The 23,465-nt window shown below is 39.6% G+C and overlaps 1 protein-coding gene across 5 annotated transcripts in view; it reads right to left on the bottom strand.

The window, feature by feature from the left end:
• The window catches only part of FILIP1 (filamin A interacting protein 1), a 110,635-nt gene that overhangs the window by 85,848 nt on the left and 1,322 nt on the right, over positions 1-23,465 (bottom strand). The window lies entirely within an intron of this gene.

Here is a 23,465-nt window from a genome sequence, read left to right as displayed (position 1 = left end):
ATCCTGGAATACAGTTAGGACTTGAGCATTTTAGACCCTGTATTGTTTGGCCAAGCAGCAGGATAAGATAGATGATTTTAAACCACTTAGGAAAACCTTTGTTTTCATTAAATTTTAAATTACCATGAGATAATATTTACACCTATATAAATTTTATTCTCTGTTTCAAGTAAGTGCTTCCACAATAAATACACTGAGCAAAAGAAACGGAATGAATATCACTGTCTTTTAGTTAAAGCACTCTCTGTGTTGTACAGCATGGTGTTGCATTGAGAGCTCCCTGGGATTTTGGCACTGGCTTGAATAAAACTGATATTTTGCTCACAGTGCTTGAACGAGTACATCAAAAGGACTCCTGACCACCAGCGAGCCTCGCAAAGGGCACAGCGTTGCTTGCAGACCTTGCCTCACTGGCGTCCTTAACCCAACGGGGCTGCAGCAACGTCACAGCCGTCTGCCCAGCAGGAGACCTTCTGGACTCCAGTGGCCCTTTCCTGTTTTATTTTCTTGCCAGTTTTTTGAGCATTTTAATAACATGCACTAACGGCATCAGTGCACAACTTCAAGCTATGAGATACGTCAAGGTCACCGTTTAACTGAATAAGTGTTGATGGACTAGGTTTTGTTTGTTGCTCTCTTGTGAAGCTCTTGATTCTCTATAAATTTGTTTGGGAAAATTGAACTTAGTAGAAGAAAAGCTGAAGTTTTCATTGGCAGGTTGGCCAAGAGGCTCTAAGGACAGAAAGCTTTGATGAAGTTTCCCAGTCTGCAAGCCACAGTTCTCAGGTGCCTGGACTGACTGATGTGAACAAAAAAGCCAGAAAAAGTAAAGAGCTTTTAAAACTCTCCAGCACTTAGCCCGAGTGAATACAAGCCCTGCTGTCATGCCAGGGATGATATCACGAAGGGCAAACCATTCTGGACAGACAGTCTGGGTGAGGTACTGGGAAAATCTTGCTGTTACGTATGGTGAGTCTGAATCAGGCAGAAACTAAAGCTGATTTCTGGCAAGCAGCTAATGCCCCACCAGCGCTGCTCGGAGGAGGCTTCGGGCCGCTTGCACACGTACCTACTTTCCATGGCATGGGAAGCAGGCATCACGCAACGCCTTCCACTATTAAACATGTCCCATAGCCAAGGAGCTGGGAGCAGGGCCAACATGAGCCTGCTTCAGCATATCTGGTAGAGAGAGGGAGCCCTTTTGTCCAGCAAGTGCCTCCTGCACCCCTGCGTGCCCCGTCATGCAATGCATATTTTGCATCCTGTGCGGCTACGCATCTGTATTCTGTAGCTCTGTCTGATCCTATTATTGTCAAAAATAGTCTCCATAATTAGAGGTCCATTTTATTTATCATCAGGGCCCTAGGGCAGAGCCCCCCCCCCCCATCCCTGCCTGCCCCTGCCTCCTCCCCAGCCCCAGTCTCAGCCCCTTCCTATCTCAGCCCAGCCCGGGGCCCCCAGTCGCTGCCCCGCAGCGGCCCCACCTCGGCTCGGCCCCTGCATTTGTTTTTTGCTTTCCAGTGCCTCATTTGAACAGGGACTACCCTGTGGGACAAGTTCCAAGGAATCTCCTGAATTTTTCCAATGGAATTTCTTAAGGAAAAAGTGTGACTGTAGTTGTAACCCCCCAAATAAGTATTTGTCACACACTGTATACTGTTCATAGGAACTTTCTCAGTTATTGTCAAGCAAAATCTCAGAAAGTCAGACCCGATTCTTCAAATGTGACCCACTGTCACAAATCAAATCAACTGTACACTGTGTTGACTGAAGGCCTGAACCAAATCATAATTTTTGTTGACTTCCAGCTTTAGATTAAGATCCTAAACCCTTTCATACTGCAATTTCAATCAACTACTTAGAGAAAAGTATTATTTCTAATAAAGATCGCCTTAAAAGATTTTAAAATCTTTACTCGGTCTTCCAAATATTTGGCACTGCACATCATTGCAAGCTTGAAATTATTACTCTGTTTGCTATGGCTTCTTTTATTATGCTATTATACAAGACTGCTGTACTTTGTCATTTGTAGGACATTACCTCAGACTTATTCAGGTACAAAGATGGACTTCTAGGATCACCAGGGGAGTCGAGAACCCATCATATGAGAAGAGAGAATGAAGAGCTTGGCTTGTTTAGCTTAGCAAAATAAAGGCTGTTAAGGGATCTAGTTGCTGTCTATAAATATATCAGGGAGGCAAACATCAGGGAGATGGAAGAGCCATTTAAACTAAATGACAACGTTGGCAAGGGAACCCACACAGACTGACCAGAATTACATTTATGCTAGAAACTAGAAAACGGTTCTCCCTTAGAGCAGCGAGATTTGGGAACAATTTTGCAGTTGGAGTAACTGCAGCAAAAATCCTAACTGCACTTAGAGTGGAACTTGATAGATTTATGTAGGGGGTTATATAATGTGATGCTCTGAACTTGATAGATTTATGTAGGGGATTATACAATGTGATGCTCTTAATTTTAGGAGAATAGATTTGATGACCCATGAGATCCTTTTCCGTCCTGTGCTCATGTATAAAGCTATCGTGTATCATACAGATCCAGTAACCTTCAGCTATTCAAACTTCAGAGCAAGCTATCCCAGTTATTTTATATTATTCAAGTTAGTCTTAAAAAAATAAAAACAAATGCTTTGGTTTAGTAAGTGTATTTCTTCAGAGTAGTGGTAAAACATAAATAATTTTATCTACCATAATGGCAATAAAATGCAATAGAACTCAAACATTGTAGAAATAAACATATTTTTTATATTCAATTGACCATCAGTGAAATTCCTAAGATTACTGATAATTAGTACTATCTGTCCTCTAAGGACAGATAAATTTGAGGTTTATTAGAAATTTCATGCAATATTTTATCCATGACTTTAAAACTTTTGTAGCTGAAGCTGAACTGTTATTTCTGGTATTCTGCTCTAAGCTATAAATTAATTAGGGACAAGTACATTTTTGTGCTAGTGCATTTTATGTTGGAGAATATCCAAAAGATATAGCCAAAGGAACAGAATTATGATTGTTTCTCATTTACTCATTACTTTGGTTATAGCGTGTTTTGCACATGTGAGAAGACACTTGTTAAAAAACAGAGCTGTCTGTTTTTGGAGAACCTTTATATAACTTCATTTTTTTATGCTTAAAAGATAGCTTTTGCTGAAGTAAATATCTGTGAACTATAAAACACAGAACTTCTTGGTAAAAAAAAGGTTGGAAAAAGTCTTCTTTTATCAGAAGTAGTAAATCTTTTATAGACAAAGCATTTACAGAAAGTATTTTTCTAAATGTACACTCTCTCACACACACACACAGAGAGAGAGAGGGCCCAATAAAACTGGAACAAACTATGTCCATTCTGGAAAGCAGTCATATTTTTCTTTCATGTAGCTCCTATTTGAAATTTTGACAGGAATTACCAGCGTGCTATCTTCATATGAAGTGTATTAGCACAATGAAGACAAATTTTATTTTTTTACTTTATAAAATGCCAAAACGTTACCGTAAGATTTTTTATGTCTTAATCTGGCTCATCCAGCTCCCACCTAATAAGGTGATTTCATAAATTGCATATCAGTTTTTATGGTTTCATTATTATCACCAGTTTACTTTCTTAGCCAGTGAAGTTTAAAATCTCTCACCAATTCCCCACGAAAAAATGCTAATTTCAGCCGTTCAGATCCATCTTTAGATGATCTGAAGGAAAGAACAAATAGAATAGGAAAAATCCCTGAACTGCCATCAGCTAACAGATGGCTAACGGCCTGAATTATTGACTTTTAAAATCTTTCCTTATCTTATTCACATAAAAATCCTTTTTAAGCATAGTAAGCTTTTGGCTTTAATCACACATAGTGAAAAAACAAAAACCCATTTATGTATATGTTTATATGCATACTTGTGCATGTATTTTTTATTTTAGTTCTGCTGCCTTTCAGTTCTACTGCGCATACTTTCACTCATGCATCACGAAGGAGCATCCAACGCTGACAAGGGAAAAAGATCATGAACTAATTTCAAAAGTGAGTCAGTAAAGAGATGTCGGGGCCCTGACAGGTGTCTAAGTAAATCCTAATGAACCACACTATTTCATTCAGGTTTGTTTATCATACATAAGAGATGGCTTCACTAAGGAACCATCTTGTTTTCTGAGTACCTGTGAGTTGTTAGGGGGAAGCAGTCTAGAGATGATCAGAAGGTTTGTGGTGCTAGATCTAGATCTAGACTCTCAGGCAAGAATTTAACGTGCAGGTCTTTTGTTTATCGGCTGTGAAAAGCAAACCTGTTCTCAAGAATCTCAGAATTATCAGATCATTTCTGTGAGTGGTGGTCATCAACAAGCACTTCCCTGCACCCTTGCTCGTCGACAGCTTGGCGAGCCGAGCCCCTCAGAACTGGCTCTGACCTCATCTACGTCAGAGAAGGAAGCCAAGAAGTTAAGTAATTTTGACTTCTTTAATAGAGTTCCAGTAGAAAACTAGCCCATGTTCTTGGTGTGCCCTGGAAACCGCTTTCTTTAGTAGCTTATTTCTGGTTTACACAGGCTTTGATGCAGTCTCTGAAGACAAACAAAATACAGAATTGAATAGCAGATCCAGAAAATTTGTTGTTTGTGGATTCAAAGGTTTAGGTGGCTTTGAGGGAGTCATAAGTACTTGGAAGAAAGATTGATTTATGTTTGCTAACCAGATAAAAAACATCAGGGTCAGGCAATCTCTACAGATGAAAATAGCTGGAAGCACGCAGAGTGCTCAGAGGAAGCTTCATATATCCTTGCCCTGTTCTTGCTCTCCCTGGATTTCTAATGTTGGCCACTGATTTGTGTGTTTGTTTGTTTGTTTTTCCAGGGTAGAGTACTAATGCAGTCCCCAGCCGCTATAAATTATGCTGTGGTGTTCTCTACACTTGACTGAATTACAGGGGTCAGCACAGACAGAGTACAAGTCTTGAACCTCACCTTGGAAAAATTAGTCAGTGGCTTGCTACTTAGTAAACTTTTCTCTTTTCAGCTGATTGTTTTTGTCAGAATATGGAACTAAAACCAAAGGACTTGATGCTCAGCTATTTTAAATTGTTATGGCTTGCCTGAGGCCCTTGGAACAAGGTAATTTATCCCACTGTAGTTCTGACATGGAGAACATACCATTATCTTACCATGGATGCTTTCACTGATGCCAAAGACATCTACTTTTAGAATGAAAACTATAGGTCATGATCTACAACAACACAAGCTAACCATATCTTCAGCTGAGGGACACAGAAATCATAGTATCTTCTGGCAGGTGCTCTGGAACAGGCTCATGTTAGTCTTAAACCACACACACAAAAAAAAATTGTTGTTACTGGGCAATTCAAGTGAGAAAGCTGTTCTTGCAAAACAGTGTTTAATGGGCCTGAAAATAAGAACAGAGCAGCAGGGAAGTGCATAATGTTATCTCAAAAGCACTCACCGCACCCTTAAATTAAATCCAAAGTCAACTCTTCCCATGGACAGATACCAGGGTAGAGAATGCTATTTGTCACTGGGCATGCGAATAAGCTGCATACCATGGCTCAGATGTCAAAGCACTCTCTTCAGTAATGCCTTTAAGCTTTTAGTAATGCCTTGAACACCTAAAATTAAAGGTGAAGTCTTTGCACAGCAAGAACATTAGTGTTACATATATTTAGAGAGTTATATTTATTTATATAACAGCTGTTCCTCAGCACCTTTCAAGCTCAATTACTGCTGGAGCTGTTGTCAATTTTTAAACATTCTGTATCTCCTTCTTTGCTAACTCAGAAAGACTAGTTTAAGGTTTTCAGAGCTACAATTTAGAAATGTAGAAATGTATTCAGTTACTTCCTAACTGCAGACTAATCTGATACTCAAAATCATTAGCAATGTTCCCACAGTATGTCATAGCTAAAATTCCATATAAGCATATTTTTAAATTTATCTTCATTCATTTATCTATTTTGTTCGAGATTTGCTTTCTCACGGAAGAGTAGGGAAAATATACATCACTCAAATCTCCTTAAAGAATGCAGCCTCTGCTCTGCTTTATGTCAGATGATTTCATCAGCTCTTGGAGAAGGAACACTGGACCTCGAACAAGGGTGTCAGCAAATAAAAACTCATTTGGTTTGTTTTAATATTGTAATATATTAATTTATAATTTTAAGGAAATATGCATTATAAACGGGGCATTGGAGACCTCTGCCAAAGAAAGGAAATGGTCTCTTTTATTTTGTGCTTTACCTTCATGAAGGAGTTGCCTCCGAGGTTCTGCTCCACGGATGGAGGGAGCAGCTCCTGGAGCTCTAAGGCACTAGCATCACCCTCCACAGGAGATGAGGGCAAGGGATTCAACTGGCAGCAAACCCTTGTGAGCTACTGCAAACCCTGTAGCTCTACATCTGCATGTAATGGTACTGAAAGATCCCAGAACTTCCTGTTCCCACTGCATAGCAGTTGTGTGCTCTGTTCTGCTGAAGTCAAGGGTACAGTTTAGGTTTTTTGAGTTTGTGGATGATTGTTTGTTTCCAGTTCAGCCTTTGATTTATCAAGGAATTCTTATTATTCTTCTCTCTGACAGAGTTTAGAGTTACCTGTATGAGTTTTTTTATGCTACTCATTGAACTGCTGTTCAGTAAATGTTAGTCCACCAAAAACATATACAGTTAAAATATGCTCTTTTGCTAACACTTTTCTTCCACTCACAGATTTCCTTTTGATAAAGAGATACAGAGTTCAGTGCCGTGAAATTCTCTGCACAGCTATGCCTGTAAGGTCTAAGCATTGTTTGTCCATGAGAAACTAAGAAGATGCTACAGAGTGCTGTTAGCTTTGACTCATCTGACCAAAGGATTATCTGCTATTCTCATTAATGACAACAGCTCAGGTAGAAACATGTCCCCAAGCTTTATTAAAAATGTCTCCATTCTTTTTAATTGAAGGAAAGCAAGGAAACAACAGACATTTAAAGAAGAACAGTAGAAAGCAAAAGTGCACTTAAAGGTGATGCTAAAATAATGCTTAAAGGAATAAACTCAAAAAAAAAAAAAAACCCACAGTTTAAATATGTGTCATTAAAAAATTTTCCAACGTTAGAATTTTCCAGTATTGGTAGTTCAAAATATTCTTGGAAAGCAGTCACTCGATCTCTAATCTCAGAGAAGCCTGATTCAACAGTAATAAAAAATATCTTTATAGTGCAGAGAGGATTTTATGTGATTGTTCAGATGATCCCAGATACCTGATGTGTTTAGATGAGTCCGACACAAGGATTATATCTAAAGTAGTATGTTGATCAGTGCCAGGGCTGGGGAGCAATTTTGGCACAGACCAACTAGCGCTCTTCCTGGAACGGTTCAGGAATTGGTCCTGGCGAAGGGCTGTTCTCAGTGGGAGCTTGGACACAGCTAATGTGAACACACGAGGCTAAGAAAGTTTTGTAATATAGATGTGACCAGACAGTGACAATCAGTCTCAGGGTCAGAAAAGAGGCGCTTGCAGGGTCTGATCTCCTGATAACAGGCATGGCCAAGGTATCACCTGTGAACTCCTGCCCGTGTCTATATGGCACACCGCTTTCAAACGAGGACAAACGTGTGAGTAGCAGAAATGTGATTTCTTGCTCTACAAAAACAGCAGCAGAACTGCAAAGCAAACGAGCAGCAGTCACACGGATGGCAGGAACTCCCGCGGGGGAGCGCGGTGGAGAGAGGACCAACGGCGAGCAGGGCAAAAACAGGGGAACAGCAGCTGCCACTGCCGTTTCGACAAAAGTAAAGCGGTCCGAGCAAATCACGTCAGGAGCCCGCGCTGCAGCCGCCCCTAAGGGGAAGACCTGGGCAGAGAGCACTGCAGGGAGCCGGGGGCCCTGCGCCGGGCCACGGCGACTCCGAGCGGCCGCAGCTCCGAAGCGGGCTCCGAGGAGAGCCCTGCCAGCGCTCACTGCAGGCGGGTCAGCCGCGGCGGACCCCGGGACCCCGAGAGAGTCCAGCTTGGGACCTGCTGGTGGTGGCAAATGCCAAACAGAGCCAGGACTGAGTTCAGACCATACAGAGGCATGAGCTGAGATAATTTTGATTCCAAATGAGTCAGCCGAAGATCCAGATGTATTACTAATAAAAGCATGTTTACACTGGCAAAGTGTTGGTGTGATACTTGGTTATCCCCTGCCTTCCCGAAGACAGCATTTCCATCCCACAGCAAAGGCAGATGGCCGATATCTATAGACACAAAGGTTTTATTTGACGGATCATCACCATACCGCTCCTTCCCACTCTCCCTCCCCAGCAGCAAGCGCAATCACGCTGGCCACACATTTTTTCATCCTTTGGCACAGGCTGAGCTGAAGATGTATTGTTGGAACGGAGGAAACAAGATTCCTTCCCTCAGTTTTTGTGCGGTTGTACTAGAGCATCAGATTAAGACGTAACTGCAAGAAGAGCATTGCTCAGCCCTGTGAGCCTGCAGCGTGGGTGCTCCCGGCGAATGGCACGTACGCGAACCGGCTAGACCAGGCGAGATGGAGGGACCGGAGCAGCATCAGGACAGGCGGCATAGTCAGAGAATTTAGCTACAAATCTCTACCAGATGACCTTAGTGATATTTTTTTTTCCAGAGGCTCTTAGCTGGGAATAATTTTCACAGGAATGGCAAAAGTCAGTTCCTTGCCACAGAGCAGTCCCCTAGCTGAATTTCAATAGTTCGCTCGGGAACACGGAGACTTTAAAACTCTTCAGCAAAATGGTTATGGGAATGTATTTAAAATGTGCAAACAACATTTTTTTCTCATCTCATTCTTGGAAATGCTTAAAGCGTTCTAGCTGAAACTTCCAAAAACAATTCAGACTCAGCCAGACATCCAGCCTGAACAACTGAAGTCTGGCAAAGCTGTAAGCAACTGGGTTTCGTACAGCATTAGACTTTTTAAATGAAAAGTGTCGGGCAAGTTGCATAGAGGTCTTTTATCAGCTTGCTCTGTATTATGTCTTCTCATCTCTGTCCTAGCTTAACATCGTGTTTTGCATGTCAGTTGCCACACCTGAATTTTAATACAGAGTTTAATATTTGCTCACATGCATACTTCCAGTTCTCTTCTATTCATAATTCACAGTTGATCAGCTATATTTTGCTAACAGGGTGACAAATCTGAGACTAACAGAAAATTCTTCGGATGTCTCTCTTAACAGAGTTTCATATTATTTTCTAAATCAGAAGAATCCGTGTAAACCTCAGGGAAGTATCTCAGTGGACCATCCTGACTTTTCAGTTGTCTCACGGCTTTAAGGAAGGACTCACGAAGAAGATTAAAGAGAAAGCAATGGAAGCAGTTGACTAAGATCAACTGGTTCTCTTTCTAGAATTAAAAAAATGAGACTGAAAATACACATATCTATCTCGACAAGAATGCTTATCAGCAAATCCATTCCCTCCGTTCTGTGTTCAGAAGAACTATTTCTAAAGATGCTAAAAATAAAGACAGAGGTTTCCCTAAGCAAGTTCGTTTTTCCATATATTTTTTGTTTGCCAGTGAAACATCAGAAGTAGTATCTTTTCTTGCTGTCACTGTCTTAGTGTATTTTCTCATTTTTTAGCATGTACAGGAAAAAGAATTTACTCACGATTGGTGAGCTGATATAGGCAACACATTTTCAAACATGCCTTAAGAAATCCCTAAATACTTCTTACAACAATTGTAGCCCAACTTCCTAAGTTTTTTTCCTTTATTTGCTCTCCAAATGACCTATTATGGCAGCACTCTGAAAATACATGAAAACAACATAATATCTGCAATTTATGTTTTCCTGCCTGTAATGTTGTATGACAGCATTTTAAAGATGTATTTGTTTGACTTTCAGCCAGCATTTTCTGCTATGTCCTTGGGAATTCTGACCTATTACCCTATACTGAAGTTTTAATGCAAATGGCTAAAGGCTGGCTTTTTTTTCCCATAAAGAAATTGTTTTAATTTTATGGGGTTGCATAGATGAAATGCTACTCTGAAGAGTTAGAAAACAATAATTCTGCTGAAATCTACCATGGCAGAATTGCAAAATTTTTGCCACCTTTGAGAAGCTTGCAGAAAGAGAAATGTACCAAAAAGGAGATTTGTAGTAAGATTAACCTAAAATACAATAGTACATACATATCTTCAAAGGCTGCATAATCTAGTTCCCCGCTGGATTCACAGTGGCTCAGGAAACCATGTTTTGTGGCTAACAGTAACGTAACATCGCATTAGTTATTTGTACTGGGAGCTATTTTTTCAGCGATGGTTCTGCACTTTCTTTTGGGAAGAAATGAGAATATGAGATTAATTCAAAAATTCCCCAGCACTCAAATAAATCCCTGTGGCCTAGAGAAAGTCTGGGACACCTGCACACTAGCTCTGAAGGCTCCGGGATGGGCTCCTCGCAGCTCTGCCTGGTGTTACCGCTACGTATCGGTCCTGCAGCCTAGGCTTTGCCCCATGGGGATTCCCTTTTCAGGGGAACAGGATATAAAACAGTCTTATCAGAGCCTGTAGACGAAATTATGCTGGGCAACGTCTTCTAGTAAACCGTTCATCCCACCTAAAAACATGGCTTTGAGTACCCTGAAGTAAATTTAGGTCCAATTCAGCATATATATAGCTTCAGAGAAATAAAAAACGAAAATGGAATATGTAAACTGAAGAAATAGTCCCTTTTTCTCTTTCTGATCCTTTTTTTTTTCCAAATTAAAGTCACAAGAAGTCACAGATACCTTCAGAGTGAGATAGAAAAAATGGTAGTTTCTCCATTTTCTTTTTCCACGTGTCTTAATTCTCTTCTAAAACTAAGTAATATTTAAAGTTCTTACTATACAGAAAAGAACTGTTGTTCAAATTGCCTGCCTGTTGCAAAATAGGTATTTGAACACAAATGACAAAAATATAGCAAAGCATTTATTCGTTTTGATTTTTTAAGTTCAGCCACCTCTATAGAAACTACAAATATACGCACAGTCTTAATCATAATTAATTTTCCTAGGAAACCTTTGAAGGACTGGCTGAGTCTTATTTCCACTTTTCTCCCTGGATCTTTCTCTTACTTGCTGACTGCTCCTCAAACCTGTCCTCTCCCTTCTTCTGCTCCTCTCTCTCAGACCTTTACAGATGAAGGGGCAGAACTGAGGGCTCTGTATCAAATGTAGATGTTCTCGTTTTCCAGCTGGGACGAAACAGTGCTGTATTTGTGAAAAGTCCTTTTTGTCTGTGGATCACTGATATTACTGAGTGATTGATTATCAGTTGAAAGTATTTATGAACCAAGAAATCAGAGCACACTTGCTAGGGAATTATACATTAAGATGGATGGTATATCATTTTTTTTAGATTAGCTAGGGTAACAAATATAGCTAATATTACTGTAGCAAAGGTAACAACTAACAATAGTAACAAATATCAACTGGCCTACTGCATAGCTACATACTTAATATTCTTTTTATTTGCATTTTCTGGCACATGTTTTCTTGGAGAGCAGGAGGGGAGATGAAGCGAGGGAAAGAAGAGCTGGTGCTGTGTCCCCGAGCGATGTGCTACGGCCCACGTGCTCCCCCAGCACGAGCTGGCCGCAGCTGTACCCTTGCCCACCTCCCGCCCCCAGGCTGGAGCCGTGCCTGCCCCAGAGCCGTGAAAGCCTTTGGCACATTCATCATGCGAACACCAGGGTGTTCACCTTCAGCTGGCAGGCTCTTCTTTGCACTTCATGCAAAGGCTACTCTTCCCTGCAATCTTTTAGAAACTCATCATGTTGCAGAGTTTCTGCTATTCTGTCCCCCCTGTCTGCTTCTCATTGCCTTCACTCAGGTTCTCTAGTCTTTGTGACTTGCTCCCTGAAACTATTTTCTAATGTATCACCAGATACCTGTGCTTCGCTACAAGTGACCAGTAGGCATAATTGCTTAGTTTTCAAAGGGAAAGAGGAGTTTTCCTTGATGCAGGTAAAGCCATGAGGTAGCCAACATTTTCAGTCTAAGTAAAGGAGCCTTGAGATAAGGTTGATGTTGGGGTGAACTGAAATGTTATCTGTCAGCTGTAGCTGTCAGCAAAAATATTAAAGAAACAGCAGCTGCATCATGCCACTAGCAGGGGAGTGGAGCAATCGTAGCTCCAAAATAGATTTTAGAGTCAGACAGAGTTTTCTTCTAATGAACCCCATTAATAGTCAGAGACTGTTTATTTTCAAACCTACTTTGAGCCAGATGATAAGACTACTGCTTTTAAAACGTTAGAAACATAAACTCCTGAAATACAAATAAAAAGAACTATTCAGAAAGGGACTTGCAAAAAGGCATGTAACTACCCTTCTATAATGTAATTTTTCCTATTAATTATTCTCAGCTTCTCTAGCCTTAGATTTTTCCTCAACATTTTTTAATACATAAGTGCTGATATGACAATAAAAATGACAACCACGTTTCTCAGTTGGAAGAAAAAAAAATTAGCTTCTTTTAGCTTCTGTAACATTTAATCTTCCTTTTCAGAACACTTAATTAATAGGCTACTAAGATATCCTGAAATATTTTATTAAAGAATAACATTTTACAGTCTTTCTGGGTTGTCATTAAAGAAAATAATAAGCTGTTGTCTCTTCTGGATCTTGAATTCCAAGATAAATGTAATAAAGCTTGTGGCAGGGTCTTATTGTTTACTGCTTGGAAAATCTTATGCAACAGCATAATGCTGTTCTGATTTTTGAACTGCTGCTAATGAAGTACAACCAGACAGGGTACATTGCCGTGAGTCAGGAAATCTGGATGTTCCTGGATAGAGGCCAAGGGAGCTTAGACACATCAGGGATGTGATGTATATGTAACCTCTGGGGGGGATACACTCAGTTGTTTTCAAGGATCTCAAGCTGCCTGATTCAAGAAGCAACCAAATGACCACCCTGAAATGAAGTTAATAGCTGTCTACTTCTCGGATTCCCTTGCTTATACACCAGGAGAAAAAGGAAGTAGGCTGTTCAGGAGAGCTTGGAGATTAGATATGAGGTTCAGCCTTGAGACAGCAAGTTCAGAACCTGCAGGGTTTCACTCTTTCATTGTAAGCAAAAAATCCCCAAACAACCCAAAAAGCAGTCTCCCCTACTCCTCTGAAACCCTGAAATTTACTTTGAGACTTCAAACTAGCCTTTTAAAGTAGAGTCTGTTAACGAATGGTAAAGATCCCGTGAGTTTTTCTAAGCGCACAAGTGCTGCCATTGCATGTGCGTGGAGCCTCTCCCAAGGCCGCAATGCCAGATGCTCATCTCTTGGCAGCCACCCTATTAAAATGCGTCTACATTTCAGCACAGCACTAAGGTATGTGCAACATCCTCTAAAATGTTATCACTATATAGGCCTTGTTTTCTGAGGGAAAGCAACCGGTTTCTTACAGCTAGCTGTGGTTCATCTAAAGTGGTGCTGCTGGCTTCTTCTTCCCACTCCCCTTTCTTGCAGACCCAGGAGACTTTAATTTCTCACTCATCTCCTACCCTCTCCTGGTAGCTGCATCTTCCTTATCTTCCCAGAAGCCTTCCCCACAGCTTATCTGAAGGCAGGGCTGTTTTTTCCTCTGCTGCCCATAAAAGTGCAGTACATGATCTGCCATTTACTCCCTGCCCACCTTGTCCTTTCAGATACGGTGGTGGCCTTTTGGACTGCTGCATTTTGCACCTTCTGCTTTCATGGAGGAAGGTCTCACAATGAAGAACTGACCTCATCTTCATGAAACCCAAGGAAAATCATGTGTCACCTAACCCTTTACCCTTTGGGAAAGCTCTCAAGCAAACTAAGAAATAACTTCCTGCTCTCCTACCTGGACTGGCTTCAGGCCTGCCTTTGCCGTTGCCGCTGGCACAGAACCAAGACAGGGCACAACGCGGCAGCCCACATCTGCCTGCTGCTGCGTTTTGGTAGCTGTGACGGCAGCCCAGCAGGTCTGTGCCGGGGCACGGGTGTCAGTGAAATGCTCCTTCCTGCCCTCAGGCTTGTCAGCTCTTCTAACAGTGCTGCCAACCGTGCATGTTCAAAATTTTGACTTAAGCCTCCAAAATCTTGGAGCTCAGGAGGTTTTAAAAGCAATAGTCAGGGAGTCATTTTAGTTGCCTTTTCAGGCCAGAACATTTAGAGCTCACAGGTTTAGAGCCACAGGGACTCTACTTTTTATTTTTTTTTTATTAATACTGAGAGCCATAACTAATGGCAACCTAATTCCTAAAGCAAGTCTTTATCAAAAATGCCATCTACCAGAAGAGCCCTCTGAGCTGCTAACATTACCTTAGCCAACTGGGCAGAGCTGGAGACCCAAGCTGCGTATTGCACCCCCAGACCAGGCCCAGGGGAGGCAAAGCAGAACTGAAGAGTGTTGCTGCTTCCCAGGAGCTCTCTCTTCTCCCAGTCCAGACTTGGGGGTCGCGTGGATTACTGCTGGTACAATGGAACCTGAGAGAACGTTTTTTTTTTTTTTTCCTGAAATTTTTTAGTATTGACACCAGTACAGTTTCTATTTTGGTATGTTTATGTTCTTGCAACTTCCTGGACACATCTCTGGTCCTCCTCTTTCCTTTTCTGCTGCACTCTAGCAGGTTGGCTAATTTTCTGCTTCCCACATCTCAGGGCAGAGCCATGCTTCATCCTGGTGAGCTTCTGTAAAGATACATATTCTTGTCCCTCAGATAAATTCAGCTTCGGTTCCTTCTTCTCCTTGTGGAATCTGGTTTCCAAGGAGGGTTATTTAAATCTCCTTATTTTAAATTACTTGCATGATGCTTAATCTTGCAACATCTCAGAGCATCAGAGTCATTACTATATTTACCTTTGTAACATCCTAGGTGTTATTAAAGGCATAGGAGTAAATAACTTGCTAAGAGTCATACAAGGAGTTACTGATTTAACAGCTGTCCATTTAACCAGTCTTCCTCTCCCCCAGCATGATACCCAACATCTGGCACTTTAAGGTAAGATTATTTGAAGGGAATAAACAGCACAACTCAAACATGGCATGAATATTATAGGAAGAGAACCTGAATTTAGAAAAGTGGTCCGTATTAATAATCAACCAATCAGAGGTGCTGTCATTCTTACAATCAATAGATTGTAAGTTTAGTGAGATTTAGTCTTTGTTTATACAGGAGGAGGAGGTATCTAAATTAACTTTCCTTGTGTGCCTTTGTGCTTGCCACTGACACTATTTTTAGATACTCAGGGCTTCTTTGGAGGGATTTTTTTTGAGTTGACGGCAGTAGCCTGCAGAATTGTTGTTCCTGCTCTACTTATTTCTTAACAAACTGTTAAAATTGTTGTGTTATGTTCAGGCTAGTTATTGAACATTTACATAGATTATTTTATTTCTGACAATTTCCTGAGTTTCCTTCACACTGTTTGAGCTAAGGGGAAATTCAGTATTAAAGTCCATAGCTAACATTTCATATTTTTCTAGCACTTCATTAGTTCTCAGAGAACTGTGGCAAAGCAAGTTGTGCGGCTCTTAAGAGACACTCAGCAGAGCCTAGAAACTCACTATTGAGAATTTGTTTTCTTGAAGCCAAGTGGCTTTTCCACTGTCACACAGAGGGCTCTCACCGGGATACGGGGCTGAGCAGATCCTTTGGGCCCTCAAGTACCATGACAATTCTGTCAGCTTATAAATGGATCAATGGGTCTTAAAGCTGCTTATATTGCTCCCTTTGTCTTAATAAAAAGCTGTTTCAGATTAATCTGACTAATTTGAAACTAATACATATTCTAGCTGTATTTGTGGCCAATTTATACCCCCTTATTCAAAGGCTAAATACATTTCCTTAAGCTGTCCCTCCCCTTCTCCCACCACCCTCGGCACATAGACAATAGCCATAATCACTCTTTTAGCCATAGTGCTGAATTATCAATATGTTTTAGACTTCCTCAAGTGACACAGGTTTTCCATTACCGTTATTATTGACCAACCCTTTTGCTTATCTTTGTAACTCTGGAAATACTAAGCTCTTTGCTAGTTTTCCAGATCTTGGATATATTCTTGGATACATTCTCAATAGCTTCATTACTTTGTTTTCTAATTTCATAAACCAAAGGACTGTGTGAGGAAATTTTCTCACACTTACATTAGTAAGGAATTTTGGATTCCCTTAATTCTAATTCCCTCAATTCTTCCCTAAATTTGGATCTACCCTTAATTCTGCTCTGGTTCCCTTTATTAAAAAGGAGGTTTCTATATGTGGGAAAATGAGTTTAGTTACTTTTTCTCCAGTCCATATACTACTTTTAAAACTGCTGGCTTTGTGGATTCAAGTGGGCAGGTTGGCCAGAGCTGTCATTTTCTGGTTAACCCATGTATTAGAAGTCCTTAGCTTTAAAATGCTAAACTTCATGGCCTCGTGCTGCAGCATTTCTCATCTCTCTCATTTGTCTGGTCTCTTGCAGAGCATGATCCCTTCCTCCTAGATCTCACTACCCTAACCCCCACTGTAGTACATGGGCAGCTGTTACCCGAAAAACCTCAAGGGTCATTCAGATGACCTGTGTGTGCAAGTTAGATTAGTTCCTCAAGTTCTTCTCTGCAGCAAGTGCTGAGCAAGTCCTAGCCAAATTCAGTGGGGTGCAAGATCTCTGTACACCATCAGCTGTGGGAATTCCCTAGTCTTTTTCCACCCATCCCTGCTGCTGATGGCAAACTGTATTAGTTACAGTGTCTAGTTTTAGGAACATTACTCTCTGATTCACCTAGAAAGAAAAAAAAGAATGTCTGTTTCCAAGGATTATGGTTAATAGCTGAGAGATATCTTATATTAATAGGACTGGTCAACACCTTGGTAAACATCCTCTGCTGGTTCATTCTACCAAAAGCCTTTCTGTTTCCTACATAGAAAGACTGACAGCCACATCCTTTTGAGTTCCACAAGATGCTCTTTGCTTTACGCTGCGGTAGCTATTCCCAGGTAAATGCTTCCACGAGAAAGGGCTTTTCTAACCAAAAATAATAGTAATAAAAAAGCCTAAGCATTTCTCAGGTTACCCAGAACCTCATCTGGGAATCGTCCTTGCTGTATGTGCACCATCTTCTTTTCCTGACTAGAATACGGTTGGGAAGATGTTTGGTAAGAAAAGTTTCCTTCCTCTGAAGCAGCATCTCTGTTTTCCTTCCTTATTCACTTATTATTTACCATCTCCACTCTAACCTTTCAATTTTTTGGACTGCCTGGAAAGATAAAGATAGAATATTTTTAACATTTTTTCAGGATTCTTTTGCAGAAAGATGGCATCTTATGGCATCATAGCTCTAAATGTCTGGCTTTCCACCAGAATATGGGATGGAGGAGGAGGGAGATGTAGTGCATTCTAAAAGCTGAGTAAACTAGGATAGAAAATTATGTCCAGGATTTTTAGGTTTTATTATGCTTATTTTAGAATATAACACAGCAAACATAATAAAACCAAACAAAAATATTACAAACACTGCTTCTTTTCCTACTTTGAAAGTGCTGACCCAAGGCCTGTGGTTTATGTTGCTTTCTACTCTCATCCACAGTACAGATTTCAATACACTGATAATAATCACTGCCAGAGTATTTCTCAGTCACATATGTTCAAAACGTGGCAATCCAGATAAGATGCAAGACCTGAAATTAACTAAGGTAACTGAAAAATAACCAAGGCCCGGAGCATCCTGATCTGAGTTTTAAGTTAGTTAGTTCCACCTAAATCTACTTCTGGGGTTCCTTAAGCAGCACCGAGATAAGACTGTCCCATAGGACACGCTGCTGTGACTCGGCCTCTTACTATTTGCAACGTGATACCTTCGGTGACTTAGGTCCGAGTCTCTGGCTTCTGCTGCTTGAAGCAGCAGTGGTTCCCACAGCCAGCTGCCTCCAAACTCTCAGTGCCTCCAGCGCTAAGGAGCTCTGTTGCCATGCGTGCTCCTCTGTGCAGAAGGGACATCTTGTTCTGCCCTGTGTCTGACGTCTAGCACGGCATTGTCCCCTTTCGTCTGCCTCCTGTCCAGAGTTAAATATAGGCAAGTTTGCTTTTCTTTAAAGAATTTTACCAGAGCTGCGGATTGAACATCCCTATCTACTAAAATATAATTTAAGTTTCTTTTTATTGCAGGAGTCTCTGTAGAAGAATAAAAGGAGTAGGGAGACACTACAGAAGAACTATTGTGATCTATACCTTAAAAGTTAGGTCCAAGCATTATGGTGATTACAGAGGTTGGCCAAGTGAGATTTTGGAGATAATTAGAGATCACAGAAGCAGGATTTGAATAGCCTTAACATGATAAACTTCTGCCTAAAATCTGTGTGTTCTGATCAGCGCAACCCTGAGTCAGCCATAGCTAAGCAGATGTGCTTTGCCATCCTTTCATTTGTGTCCTTGCCTATGTCTTTTAAAGGCATATTTCTTTAACAATCTGAATCTTACTTAAAAAATAAGAATGTCCTTTGAGTCGCATAACTAGATAGTACGGGATTTTAGGAATACCCCATCTACTAGAAATTTGAACTGGAGGATAAATTGCATGTGTTTTTCTTCAGTGTTTATTTGTTGTCACAGTAACTGCAATTTTCCCAATAAATGGAAATTGCATCGTTTCCTTAGGCATTCAGGTTATTACACAGAAATAGCATCATGAACTCACCACCACTTCTCCCTTCCTGTTGCCAAGCTAGATCTCATTTAGCTACAGGAACAGGCACTAAAACAGGTTAGTTTAGATACGTGTACATTAAAAAGCTGAAGCATGTCTGCTTAGCCCCATTACAGCCTATGACTCATGCCTGTGTGGGAAAGACCTTATTTTCACAGAGATCTCTTAGATAAACAAGGCAAGTTGGCAGCAACTCGATTACACTGATGTTAGCAGTCTACTGCTTTCAGTTGCATTCATTTGGTTTATATTTTCTGAAAAATGCAATCAGTCTGATGATAAACTATTATGAAAATTCTTGTACCAAGGATACTTCTTTCATACTCAACTACACTTTTTTTATTTTTAAAGGAGCAGCTTTAAAAACTTTCTAAAAATTCCTTTTCTGTCACTACAGTAGAATCTACTTTTTTTGTTTTGTTTTTTGAGTTTGTTAGTGAAGCTGTAACTCTGGCTAGCCACATCCATAACACATTGGTTAGACACCCCCCTCACTTCAAACCTACAAGCCTTGGATAGAAAATGGATTTAGCTTCCAAAATACTACTTTTACACACGCACTGGAGCAAGCCCTCCAACAGCATAAATCACTAACATTATACACTCTGACACCATTTCCCCAAAAAGGAAAGGCAAAGAACGCGATCCTTACTGTATTAAAGAGCTGTTAAAGGATATAAATCAAACTCAAATAGTTATTGCATATTCATTGAGGTTTTTGCTCTTGCTCTGAAAGCCCTCTGGTTAATATCTGAATGAGTCTGGTCAAATCACACATTATTAAGATGTTAAGTACTTTTTATCAGCTTTGAAATGAAACTCTTTTGGACAACCTACAGCAATCTTTTAAATTCACACAGCCCTTTGCTTGTGTCAGCTAACAGCAAGGAGTCAGGTTGCCCATTTAAGGGAAAAAGTACAAGCTCCCGCCTGTTTCCCTGCACTTCATGTGTGTTTGTCCCACTCCTTCAGCCATGCATTCTGTAATGCCAAAAACCCATTTCTTCTCTTATAAAAGGCAGGCACACGTGCAGGCACATACGCACACATTTGTGATTAACTTTTAGCTTTGATAGTGCTGCAAAATTAAGAAGCTGGATGGCAGAATTGTTAATTTTCCTTTCTGTTCTATGATATCACATATAGCAATTTTCTATTAACTGGGGAAAATCAATAAATAACATCTCCTTGCCTCAGAACACTGCTTTCTAAGTAGACAAGGATAAATCATGCATTTCAATGGCATGGGACTATAAAATATAGTTCTAAAATACCACATAATTATGCTTTTATATCCATATGCTCTTAATGCTCTTAATGGTAAGAAATGTGTCTTTCTCTGTATTTGAGAAGTGTATAAACCATTTTGATGGTGACCACAATCTATGTAATCTTACATGTCATCCTTATGTCTTGTATGTATTTGTATGTTTTACTTCTGGGAAAGATTTTGGGGACTAAAGCAAAAAGAGAATGAGAGAGCAAAACCATCCTCAATTAAACCAAAAATATTGTCCCAGTTTAGTAAGACTCTGTATCTGTATTGATATTAGTATCTTTTTTTGCTAAGATGGTAAGACTAAAAAGTAACACGGAAAGTACAGGTTATCTGCAGAAACTGGACGAGTCGCTGAAAAATCCAAAAAATTAAAATTCTAACCAAGTGACCAGAAAAGCAAACTTTTAACAAACACATCAGGTGACATGCGATCTCCAACATGGCTGGAGACTCCCTTTGCCAGTCCCAAAGAGGAAATAGGTACAATTATTCCTGCTGTCTGGAATTAAGTACCTCAAAGAGTAACTACAAGACTGTTGTACATCCTTTATTTTCTAGTATGACTAATTTGGTACAACTACCAGCTTCTGAATGAGAAAAGAGAAGATAAGAAATATTAACTCTTCACTAAATAATTGTTTCCTCAGTTATCCAATATCCTCCAATATCAAGAAAAATCAATATTCCCCAAATTCTGCTTTATCTTGTCAGTCTTACATAATAAGTGGAGCCTGAAATTTGCTGCTATTATATGTAAAAGTGGAAAAAAACTTGCAGCAGAAAACCCTGAGAGAAATAAAAGGAGAGAAGGCTCAAAAAACAGAAAGCACCAGAATAATATGCTGAAGTTGAAAATTCTGGGTGTTTGTGCTTCTTGTAAAGAAATGTTTAAATAGATAACATAATTACCATACCACATATAAACTATTTTCTCTTTTTATTTTTCATCGCTTTTTCCCATGTCTTAGATACTAAACACTTTTGGTAAAATAGGAAATATGAATAGATAATGCAAAGTTCCTTCTTTTTTGTGTTATTATTTCATCTGATTTCTTCACACACAGTTATAGCTCTATTTCTCTGAATGACATTTTGGAATTCTGGAAGACAAAATATCTGCTCCCAAATTTAATTTACCTTTTAAATTAGTATGGCAAACTGCAAAAGCAGCTCATAAGAAACAAGGAGAAGAAAGAGGAAATTAAGAGAAAAATTAATCATCTCTTGGTAAAAAGAGTTATTTGGACAGGACTATAGATTATCTATTTTGTTAAATGTCCTTGAGAGGAGTCAAAAGAAAACTCACTTTGAATTCAGTGGCATCATCTTGGCCTTTGACTCAGTAAAGCTCTGAGGCACATTCTTAATTTATGCCTGGAGGCACATCAACTATGTTAGATGAGACCAAAAGCCTTAAAGTAAACATATGCATGATTCTGTGCCAACAAAAAGATCATTTTATTGATACACCTATATCAATAAAAGCATTTATTATGGAAATGGCTATGCTGATGAAACTGTGACTTGGAGGAACGAAACAGGACATACTGCTAAAGTGCAGATTTTCTGAAAGAACTGTGCTTACGGTACAGCCTGCTGCCAGGAAGCACAACTAGATCTTCAGGAGTCCTACCTCGGTCAGCAGAGCGCCATTAGTAGCGAGCATAGTCTTTGCACCACGCATCACTAGATTAGCTTCAGGTTTAACAAAGCCTTTAACACAGAAGATGGACCAGTTAATACCTGAGCGGAAGGCAATAGCCTACCACATACAAGCAGGAGGAGCATGGTTAAATCGCAGCGGATGTAGGCTGGAACGGAACTGCAGTGGGTCTGAAGATGAGTTTCAAGTCTGTGGATTCTGTTGTTAAAAAAGAACTAGAGGTTCTGTAAAGAGACTGAAAGACTCTTGATGTGATGGGATGACAAAATACTCACTTAAGATGATAGCTTTAGCTGTGGCTAGACTGGCAAAAAGAGGCCATAAATTATAATATTGCTATAATGAAGGTGAAAGAACTGAGCCACAGGCAGAGTTTGTAAGTGGATTCAGAGTGGGAGAGATATACAGTCTTTAGCACCATGAAAGGTAGCATTCATTTTCCACGGCTACGGGAATAAAAACAAAATCAAAGTAATATATAACAGAAAAAATAAATGGGTATGCTGTGTGTATTTATCTTCCAAGAAAATCTCTCTGAAGGAGAATACCGCCAAAACCTAAATTACTTTTTGATTTGATGTAAAATTGAACTTAGTTTCACTGTAATCATTAGCAGAATTGGCTATTATTCAAAAATGAAACCATCTGTTGAATAGCCACATTACATATTCCACAGTTTTGATTGGAAAATCAATCTCACAGCCTTTTTGTGGACACCTGTTGAGAAGAGTAATTTTAGCCTCATTCCCCATTTTGAAATGGAAAGGAAGACAGATGCATTTAAAACTGCAACTCCATGTGTTAAAATTGGAAGTTGCTTTTGCAACTAATCTATAGTCCTGTCCAAAGGCAAAACTTGCCTTTTGCTTTTAAAAACTTCAGTGTAGGTAGATTGTGCAAGAAAAGTAAAATTATAAAACCATACATTTTGCTGAGCAACAGCTAAAAACAGAAAGCAACCAGTAATCAGCATAAAATTTCTGCATTTTTTATGGTTTTTGTCATCCATGCATATTGATATATTTCTCCACAATTTTAATTGTTTGCCAATTAATTCAATGAAAATAAGAAAGTTATTTTCACTCTAATGTCCAGATGACAAAAACTGTACACATCATACTGTCACAGTTTTAGTTCTCATTCTACAGGTTGCTTTGAAGAAAAATAATTTTTTCAAGAAATGTCTATATTAAAGAGTAATATCAAAGTTTCCAGGAGGGATTCAGCTTTTAGATACCATAGGGCTATAGTAATTCCATAATAATGATTATCATATTAAATCATAGCCACCAAAAGCATTCCTGTTAGGTGCTTAAGTAGTGTGCCCCTTGCTATGACAGACAATGTGAACTACATTATTTTGGTTTTTAAGATTTTTTGTCTATCCTAATACTTCCTTTCTTTTATTGTTTCATGGCAGTTACATTCTCAACCACTAACACAAAGTTGCCTCAAAATATTTTAATTCTATCTATCTAATCTGTTAGCGTGTCACTGCTAAGATGTGGTACTCATGTGATTTATATAGTATGTAGGGACAAACCTAGAATTACTTAGCTACAGCAAGACACTCTCATCTTCCTGAGGCAGTCCCTTAGCCTAAGTGTCAAACAGCATAGGCCACTTAGTTAGTCCCTTCCTTCTTTAGGGCAAATATTTTTCATTTGAGACAATTCTACGTAAATCCCTGACTAGGGTTTTTGCATGGGTTAAATGCATTCTTTGCATCTTTGCCTTCATAACTGAATTCATATTATATATGAATAACATATCATATATAATATGAATTCATAATCAGTGCTTCTTTTAAAAATTTGTGGATACTGAATTTCTTTTGCATGGATAATATAGTTTTAAAAGACTGGGGGAAATTATGT

The sequence above is a fragment of the Rhea pennata genome, chromosome 3, assembly GCF_028389875.1.
Source record: "Rhea pennata isolate bPtePen1 chromosome 3, bPtePen1.pri, whole genome shotgun sequence".
NCBI lineage: Eukaryota > Metazoa > Chordata > Aves > Rheiformes > Rheidae > Rhea > Rhea pennata.
Note: the sequence above shows the minus strand (reverse complement) of the source record. Positions and strands in the feature narration are given on the sequence as shown.